The following is a 9,989-nucleotide window of genomic DNA, read 5'->3' as shown; positions in this document are numbered from 1 at the left end:
CCTCCCTAGATCCCACGTTCCTCTGTAGAGGCTACATAGTTCCCCCATTCCTCCGTAGTTCCCACGTTCCTTCGTAGAGGCTACATAGTCCCCACGTTCCTCCCTAGATCCCACGTTCCTCCGTAGAGGCTACATAGTTCCCACGTTCCTCCCTAGAAACCACGTTCCTCCGTAGTTCCCACGTTCCTCCGTAGAGGCTACATAGTTCCCAAGTTCCTCCCTAGATCCCACGTTCCTCCATAGTTCCCACGTTCCTCCGTAGATCCCACGGTCCTCCATAGTTCCCATGTTCCTCCTTAGATCCCACGTTCCTCCATAAAGACGACGTAGATCCCAGGTTCTTCCGTAGATCCCATGTTCCTCTGCAGTTACCATGTTCCTCCGTAAATCCCACGTTCTTCCGTAGTTCCCACGTTCCTCCCTAGATACCACGTTCCTCCGTAGAGGCTACATAGTTCCCACGTTCCTCCCTAGAAACCACGTTCCTCCGTAGTTCCCACGTTCCTCCGTAGAGGCTACATAGTTCCCAAGTTCCTCCCTAGAGCCCACGTTCCTCCATAGTTCCCACGTTCCTCCGTAGATCCCACGGTCCTCCATAGTTCCCATGTTCCTCCTTAGATCCCACGTTCCTCCGTAAAGACGACGTAGATCCCAGGTTCTTCCGTAGATCCGATGTTCCTCTGCAGTTACCATGTTCCTCCGTAAATCCCACGTTCTTCCGTAGTTCCCACGTTCCTCCCTAGATACCACGTTCCTCCGTAGAGGCTACATAGTTCCCACGTTCCTCCCTAGAAACCACGTTCCTCCGTAGTTCCCACGTTCCTCCGTAGAGGCTACATAGTTCCCAAGTTCCTCCCTAGATCCCACGTTCCTCCATAGTTCCCACGTTCCTCCATAGTGCCCATGTTCCTCCACAAATCCCATATTCCTCCGTAGATCCCACGTTCCTCCATAGAGGCGACGTAGATCCCACGTTCTTCCGTAGTTCCCACGTTCCTCCATAGTTCCCATGTTCCTCCTTAGATCCCACGTTCCTCCATAAAGACGACGTAGATCCCAGGTTCTTCCGTAGATCCCATGTTCCTCTGCAGTTACCATGTTCCTCCGTAAATCCCACGTTCTTCCGTAGTTCCCACGTTCCTCCCTAGATACCACGTTCCTCCGTAGAGGCTACATAGTTCCCACGTTCCTCCCTAGAAACCACGTTCCTCCGTAGTTCCCACGTTCCTCCGTAGAGGCTACATAGTTCCCAAGTTCCTCCCTAGATCCCACGTTCCTCCATAGTTCCCACGTTCCTCCATAGTGCCCATGTTCCTCCACAAATCCCATATTCCTCCGTAGATCCCACGTTCCTCCATAGAGGCGACGTAGATCCCACGTTCTTCCGTAGTTCCCACGATCCTCCATAGTTCCCATGTTCCTCCTTAGATCCCACGTTCCTCCATAAAGACGACGTAGATCCCAGGTTCTTCCGTAGATCCCATGTTCCTCTGCAGTTACCATGTTCCTCCGTAAATCCCACGTTCTTCCGTAGTTCCCACGTTCCTCCCTAGAAACCACGTTCCTCCGTAGTTCCCACGTTCCTCTGTAGAGGCTACATAGTTCCCAAGTTCCTCCCTAGATCCCACGTTCCTCCATAGTGCCCATGTTCCTCCACAAATCCCATATTCCTCCGTAGATCCCACGTTCCTCCATAGAGGCGACGTAGATCCCACGTTCTTCCGTAGTTCCCACGTTCCTCCGTAGATCCCACGTTCCTCCGTAGATCCCACGTTCCTCCATAGAGGCGACGTAGATCCCACGTTCTTCCGTAGTTCCCACGTTCCTCCGTAGTTCCCACGTTCCTCCGTAGATCCCACGTTCTTCCATAGAGGCGACGTAGATCCCACGTTATTCCGTAGTTCCGACGTTCCTCCAAAGATCCCACGTTCCTCCGTAGAGGCTACATAGTTCCCCCGTTCCTCCATAGATCCCACGTTCCTCCGTAGTACCCACGTTCCTCCGTAGTTCCCACGTTCCTTCGTAGAGGCTACATAGTTCCCAAGTTCCTCCCTAGATCCCACGTTCCTCCATAGTTCCCACGTTCCTCCGTAGATCCCACGGTCCTCCATAGTTCCCATGTTCCTCCTTAGATCCCACGTTCCTCCGTAAAGACGACGTAGATCCCAGGTTCTTCCGTAGATCCCATGTTCCTCTGCAGTTACCACGTTCCTCCGTAGATCCCACGATCCTCTGTAGAGATGACGTAGATACCAGGTTCCTCCGTAAATCCCACGTTCTTCCACAGATCCCACGTTCCTCCATAGTTCCCACGTTCCTCTGTAGAGGCTACATAGTTCCCACGTTCCTCTCTAGATCCCATGTACCTCCGTAGATCCCACGTTCCTACATAGTTCCCAAGTTCCTCCGTAGAATGCACATTACTCCCTAGAAATGACGTAGATCCCACGTTCCTCCGTAGATCCCACGTTACTCCGGAGTTCCCACGTTCCTCCGTAGATCCCATGTTCCTCTGTAGAGACGACGTAGATCCCACGTTCCTCCATAGATCCCATGTTCCTCTGTCGAGACGACGTAGATCCCAAGTTCTTATGTAGATCCCACGTTCCTCCGTAGTTTTAACGTTCCTCCGTAGAGGCTACATAGTTCCCACGTTCCTCTGTAGTTCCCACGTTCCTCCGTAGATCCCACATTCCTCCATAGATCCCACGATCCTCTGTAGAGATGACGTAGATACCAGGTTCCTCCATAGATCCCATGTTCCTCCGCAGTTACCACGTTCCTCCGTAAATCCCACGTTCTTCCGTAGTTCCCACGTTCTTCCACAGATCCCACGTTCCTCCATAGTTCCCACGTTCCTCTGTAGAGGCTACATAGTTCCCACGTTCCTCCGTAGTTCCCACGTTCCTTCGTAGAGGCTACATAGTTCCCACGTTCCTCCCTAGATCCCACGTTCCTCCATAGATCCCATGTTCCTCTGTCGAGACGACGTAGATCCCAAGTTCTTATGTAGATCCCACGTTCCTCCGTAGTTTTAACGTTCCTCCGTAGAGGCTACATAGTTCCCACGTTCCTCTGTAGTTCCCACGTTCCTCCGTAGATCCCACATTCCTCCATAGATCCCACGATCCTCTGTAGAGATGACGTAGATTCCAGGTTCCTCCATAGATCCCATGTTCCTCCGCAGTTACCACGTTCCTCCGTAAATCCCACGTTCTTCCGTAGTTCCCACGTTCCTCCGTAAATCCCATGTTCCTCCGTAGATCCCAAGTTCCTCCGTAGTTCACACGTTCCTCTGTAGAGGCTACATAGTTCCCACCTTCCTCCGTAGTTCCCACACTCCTCCGTAGATCCCACGTTCCTCCGTAGTTCCCACGTTCTTCCGTAGATCCCACGTTACTTCGTAGGGACGACATAGATCCCACGTTCCTCCGTAGATCCCACGTTACTCCGGAGTTCACACGTTCCTCTTTAGATTCCACGTTCCTCCCTAGAAACGACATAGATCCCACATTCCTCCGTAGATCCCACGTTCCTCCGTAGATCCCACGTTCCTCCCTAGAAACGACGTAGATCCCACATTCCTCCGTAGATCCCACGTTCCTCCCTAGAAACGACGTAGATCCCACGTTCCTACCTAGAAACGACGTAGATCCCACATTCCTCCGTAGATCCCACGTTCCTCCATAGAGGCGACGTAGATCTCACGTTCCTCCGTAGATCCCACATTCCTCCGTAGTTCCCACCTTCCTCCAAAGATCCCACGTTCCTCCGTAGTTACCACATTCCTCTGTAGATCCCATGTTCCTCCATAGAGACGACGTAGATCCCACGTTCTTCCGTAGTTCCCACTTTCCTCCGTAGTTCCCACCTTCCTCCAAAGATCCCACGTTCCTCCGTAGTTACCACGTTCCTCCGTAGATGTCACGTTCCTCCGTAGAGGCTACATAGTTCCCACGTTCCTCCGTAGTGCCCACGTTCCTCCGTAGATCCCACGTTACTCCGTGGAGACAACGTAGATCCCACGTTCCTACATAGATCCCACGTTCCTCCGTGGAGACGACGTAGATCCCATGTTCCTCCGTAGATCTCACGTTCCTCCGTAGATCCCATGTTCCTCCATAGTTCCCATGTTCTTCCGTAGTTCCCACGTTCCTCCATAGTTCCCACGTTCCTCCACAGATCCCACGTTCCTCCGTAGTTACCACGTTCCTCCGCAGATCTCACGTTCCTCGGTAGAGGCTACATAGCTCCCACGTTCCACCCTAGATCCCACGTTCCTCCATAGTTCCCACATTAGATGTTTCTTTGTAGAGACGACGTAGATCTCGTGTTCCTCCGTAGATCCGACGTTACTCTGGAGTTCCCATGTTCCTTTGTAGAGACGACGTAGATCCCACATTCCTCCGTCGATCCCACGTTCCTCCATAGAGGCGACATTCTTCCGTAGATCCTACGTTCCTCCAGAAATCCCACCTTCCTCCGTTGAGGCTACATAGTTCCTACGTTCCTCCGTAGTTCCCACGTTCCTCCCTAGAGGCTACATAGTTCCCACGTTCCTCCCTAGAGGCTACATAGTTCCCATGTTCCTCCCTAGATCCCACGTTCTTCCGTAGTTCCCACGTTCCTCCGTAGATCCCACTTTCCTCCGTAGATCCCACGTTACTCCGGAGTTCCTACGTTCCTCCGTAGATCCCACGTTCCTCCATATATACCATGTTCCTCTGTAGAGACGACGTAGATCCCACGTTCCTCCGTAGATCCAATGTTCCTCCGGAGATCTCACGTTCCTCCGTAGAGGCTACATAGTTCCCATGTTCCTCCCTTAGATCCCACGTTCCTCCCTAGATCCCACGTTCCTCCCTAGTTCCCACGTTCCTCCCTAAATCCCACATTCCTCCGTAGCTCCCACGTTCCTCCGTAGGGACGGCGTAGATCCCACGTTCCTCCGTAGATCCCATGTTTCTCCGCAGTTCCCACGTTCCTCCGTAGATCCCACGTTCCTCCGTAGGGACGGCGTAGATCCCACGTTCCTCCGTAGATCCCATGTTTCTCCGCAGTTCCCACGTTCCTCCCTAAATCCCACATTCCTCCGTAGGGACGGCGTAGATCCCACGTTCCTCCGTAGATCCCATGTTTCTCCGCAGTTCCCACGTTGCTCCGTAGATCCCATGTTCCTCCGTAGATCCAACGTTCCTCCATAGAGGCGACGTAGATCCCACATTCCTCCGTAGATCCCACGATCCTCCATAGATCCCACGTTCCTCCGTAGATCCCACGTTCCTCCATAGATCCCACGTTCCTCCGTAGAGACGATGTAGATCCCACATTCCTCCGTAGATCCCACGTTCCTCCATAGTTCCCATGTTCCTCCACAAATCCCACGTTCCTCCGTAGAGGCGACGTAGATCCCACGTTCTTCCGTAGTTCCCACGTTCCTCCGTAGATCCCACGTTCCTCCATAGAGGCGACGTAGTTCCCACGTTCCTCCGTAGTTCCCACGTTCTTCCGTAGATCCCACGTTACTTCGTAGAGACGACATAGATCCCACGTTCCTCCGTAGATCCCACGTTACTCCGGAGGTCCCACGTTCCTCTGTATATTCCACGTTCCTCCATAGATCCCACGTTACTTCGTAGAGACGACGTAGATCCCACATTCCTCCGTAGATCCCACGTTCCTCCCTAGAAACGACATAGATCCCACATTCCTCCGTAGATCCCACGTTCCTCCATAGAGACGACGTAGATCCCACGTTCCTCCGTAGATCCCACGTTCCTCCCTAGAAACGACGTAGATCCCACATTCCTCCGTGGAGACGACATAGATCCCATGTTCCTCCGTAGAGACGACGTAGATCTCACATTCCTCCGTAGATCCCACGTTCCTCCATGGAGACGACGTAGATCCCACGTTCCTCCGTGGAGACGACATAGATCCCATGTTCCTCCGTAGAGGCTACATAGTTCCCATGTTCCTCCGTGGAGACGACGTAGATCTCACGTTCCTCCGTAGATCCCATGTTCCACCATAGTTCCCATGTTCTTCCGTAGTTCCCACGTTCCTCCACAGATCCCACGTTCCTCTGTAGGTCCCACGTTCCTCCATAGAGGCGACGTAGATCCCACGTTCCTCCACAAATCCCACGTTCCTCCGTAGATCCCACGTTCCTCCATAGAGGCGACGTAGATCCCACGTTCTTCCATAGTTCCCACGTTCCTCCATAGTTCCCACGTTCCTCCGTAGATCCCACGTTCCTCCGTAGATCCCACGTTCCTCCATAGAGGCGACGTAGATCCCTTGTTATTTCGTAGTTCCCACGTTCCTCCAAAGATCCCACGTTCCACCGTAGTTACCACGTTCCTCCGTAGAGGCTACATAGTTCCCCCGTTCCTCCACAGATCCCACGTTCCTCCGTAGTACCCACGTTCCTCCGTAGAGGCTACATAGTTCCCACGTTCCTCCCTAGATACCACGTTCCTCCGTAGAGGCTACATAGTTCCCACGTTCCTCCCTGGAAACCACGTTCCTCCGTAGTTCCCACGTTCCTCCGTAGATCCCACATTCCTCCGTAAAGACGACGTAGATCCCACGTTCATCCACAGATCCCATGTTACTCCGTAGTTACCACGTTCCTCCGCAGATCTCACGTTCCTCGGTAGAGGCTACATAGCTCCCACGTTCCACCCTAGATCCCACGTTCCTCCATAGTTCCCACGTTAGATGTTTCTCTGTAGAGACGACATAGATCTCGTGTTCCTCCGTAGATCCGACGTTACTCCGGAGTTCCCACGTTCCTCTGTAGATTCCACGTTCCTCCATAGATCCCATGTTCCTCTGTAGATTCCACGTTCCTCCATAGATCCCATGTTCCTCTGTAGAGACGAAGTAGATCCCATGTTCCTCCATAGATCCCATGTTCCTCCATAGAGTCGACGTAGATCCCACGTTCCTCCCTAGATCCCACGTTCCTCCGTAGTTACCACGTTCCTCCGTAGATCTCACGTTCCTCCGTAGTGCCCACATTCCTCCGTAGATCCCACATTCCTCCATAAAGGCAACGTAGATCCCACGTTCTTCCGTAGTTCCCACATTCCTCCGTAGATCCCACGTTCCTCCCTAGATCCCACGTTCCTCCAAAGATCCCACGTTCCTCCGTAGAGGTTACATAGTTCCCACGTTCCTCCGTAGTTCCCACGTTCCTCCAAAGATCCCACGTTCCTCCGTAGTTACCACGTTCCTCCGTAGATCCCACGTTCCTCCGTGGAGACGACGTAGATCCCACGTTCCTCCCTAGATCCCACGTTCCTCCGTAGAGGTTACATAGTTCCCACGTTCCTCCAAAGATCCCACGTTCCTCCGTAGTTACCACGTTCCTTCGTAGATCTCACGTTCCTCCGTAGTGCCCACATTCCTCCGTAGTTCCCACGTTCCTCCGTAGGGACGGCGTAGATCCCACGTTCCTCCGTAGATCCCATGTTTCTCCGTAGAGGTTACATAGTTCCCACGTTCCTCCAAAGATCCCACGTTCCTCCGTAGTTACCACGTTCCTTCGTAGATCTCACGTTCCTCCGTAGTGCCCACATTCCTCCGTAGTTCCCACGTTCCTCCGTAGGGACGGCGTAGATCCCACGTTCCTCCGTAGATCCCATGTTTCTCCGCAGTTACCACGTTCCTCCGTAGATCCCATGTTTCTCCGCAGTTACCACGTTCCTCCGTAGATCCCATGTTTCTCCGCAGTTACCACGTTCCTCCGTAGATCCCACGTTCCTCCAAAGAGGCTACATAGTTCCCACGTTCCTCCACAGATCCCACGTTCCTCCATAGTTCCCACGTTGCTCCGTAGATCCCATGTTCCTCCGTAGATCCAACGTTCCTCCATAGAGGCGACGTAGATCCCACATTCCTCCTTAGATCCCACGATCCTCCATAGATCCCACATTCCTCCGTAGATCCCACGTTCCTCCATAGTTCCCATGTTCCTCCACAAATCCCACGTTCCTACGTAGATCCCACGTTCCTCCATAGTTCCCATGTTCCTCCACAAATCCCACGTTCCTCCGTAGATCCCACGTTCCTCCATAGAGGGGACGTAGATCCCACGTTCTTCCGTAGTTCCCACGTTCCTCCAAAGATCCCACGTTCCACCGTAGTTACCACGTTCCTCCGTAGAGGCTACATAGTTCCCCCGTTCCTCTGTAGATCCCACGTTCCTCCGTAGTACCCACGTTCCTCCGTAGTTCCCACGTTCCTCCGTAGAGGCTACATAGTTCCCACGTTCCTCCCTAGATACCACGTTCCTCCGTAGAGGCTACATAGTTCCCACGTTCCTCCCTAGAAACCACGTTCCTCCGTAGTTCCCACGTTCCTCCGTAGAGGCTACATAGTTCCCACGTTCCTCCCTAGATACCACGTTCCTCCGTAGAGGCTACATAGTTCCCACGTTCCTCCCTAGAAACCACGTTCCTCCGTAGATCCCACGTTCCTCCGTAAAGACGACGTAGATCCCACGTTCCACCCTAGATCCCACGTTCCTCCATAGTTCCCACGTTAGATGTTTCTCTGTAGAGACGACATAGATCTCGTGTTCCTCCGTAGATCCGACGTTACTCCGGAGTTCCCACGTTCCTCTGTAGATCCCATGTTCCTCCCTAGAAACGACGTAGATCCCACATTCCTCCGTAGATCCCACGTTCCTCCATAGAAACGACGTAGATCCCACGTTCCTCCGTCGATCCCACGTTCCTCCTTAGAAACGACGTAGATCCCACGTTCTTCCATAGTTCCCACGTTCCTCCGTAGTTCCCACCTTCCTCCAAAGATCCCACGTTCCTCCGTAGATCCCACGTTCCTCCGTAGTTACCACGTTCCTCCGTAGATCTCACGTTCCTCCGTAGTTCCCACGTTCCTCCCTAGAAACGACGTAGATCCCACATTCCTCCGTAGATCCCACGTTCCTCCCTAGAAACGACGTAGATCCCACATTCCTCCGTAGATCCCACGTTCCTCCCTAGAAACGACGTAGATCCCACATTCCTCTGTAGATCCCATGTTCCTCCATAGAGACGACGTAGATCCCACATTCCTCCATAGAGGCGACGTAGATCCCACGTTCCTCCGTAGATCCCACGTTCCTTCATAGAGGCGACGTAGATCCCACGTTCTTCCATAGTTCCCACGTTCCTCCATAGTTCCCACGTTCCTCCCTAGAAACCACGTTCCTCCGTAGATCCCATGTTCCTCCATAGTTCCCATGTTCCTCCGTAGTTCCCATGTTCCTCCATAGTTCCCATGTTCCTCCGTAGTTCCCATGTTCCTCCATAGTTCCCATGTTCCTCCGTAGTTCCCATGTTCCTCCATAGTTCCCATGTTCTTCCGTAGTGACCACGTTCCTCCACAGATCCCACGTTCCTCCGTAGTTACCATGTTCCTCCGTAGAGGCTACATAGTTCCCACGTTCCTCCGTAAAGACGACGTAGATCCCACGTTCATCCACAGATCCCATGTTACTCCATAGTTCCCACGTTCCTCCGTAGTTCCCACCTTCCTCCAAAGATCCCACGTTCCTCCGTGGAGACGACGTAGTTCCCATGTTCCTCCATAGTTCCCATGTTCTTCCGTAGTTCCCACGTTCCTCCATAGTTCCCACGTTCCTCCACAGATCCCACGTTCCTCCGTAGTTACCACGTTCCTCCGTAGTACCCACGTTCCTCCACAGATCCCACGTTCCTCCGTAGTTACAACGTTCCTCCACAGATCCCACGTTCCTCCGTAGTTCCCACGTTCCTCCATAGTTCCCACGTTCCTCCACAGATCCCACGTTCCTCCGTAGTTACCACGTTCCTCCATAGTTCCCACGTTCCTCCACAGATCCCACGTTCCTCCGTAGTTACAACGTTCCTCCACAGATCCCACGTTCCTCCGTAGTTCCCACGTTCCTCCATAGTTCCCATGTTTTTCCGTAGTGACCACGTTCCTCCACAGATCCC

Source organism: Telmatherina bonti (assembly GCF_933228915.1).
Source record: "Telmatherina bonti genome assembly, chromosome: 14".
Taxonomy (NCBI): domain Eukaryota; kingdom Metazoa; phylum Chordata; class Actinopteri; order Atheriniformes; family Telmatherinidae; genus Telmatherina; species Telmatherina bonti.
This window is presented reverse-complemented; position numbering follows the sequence as displayed.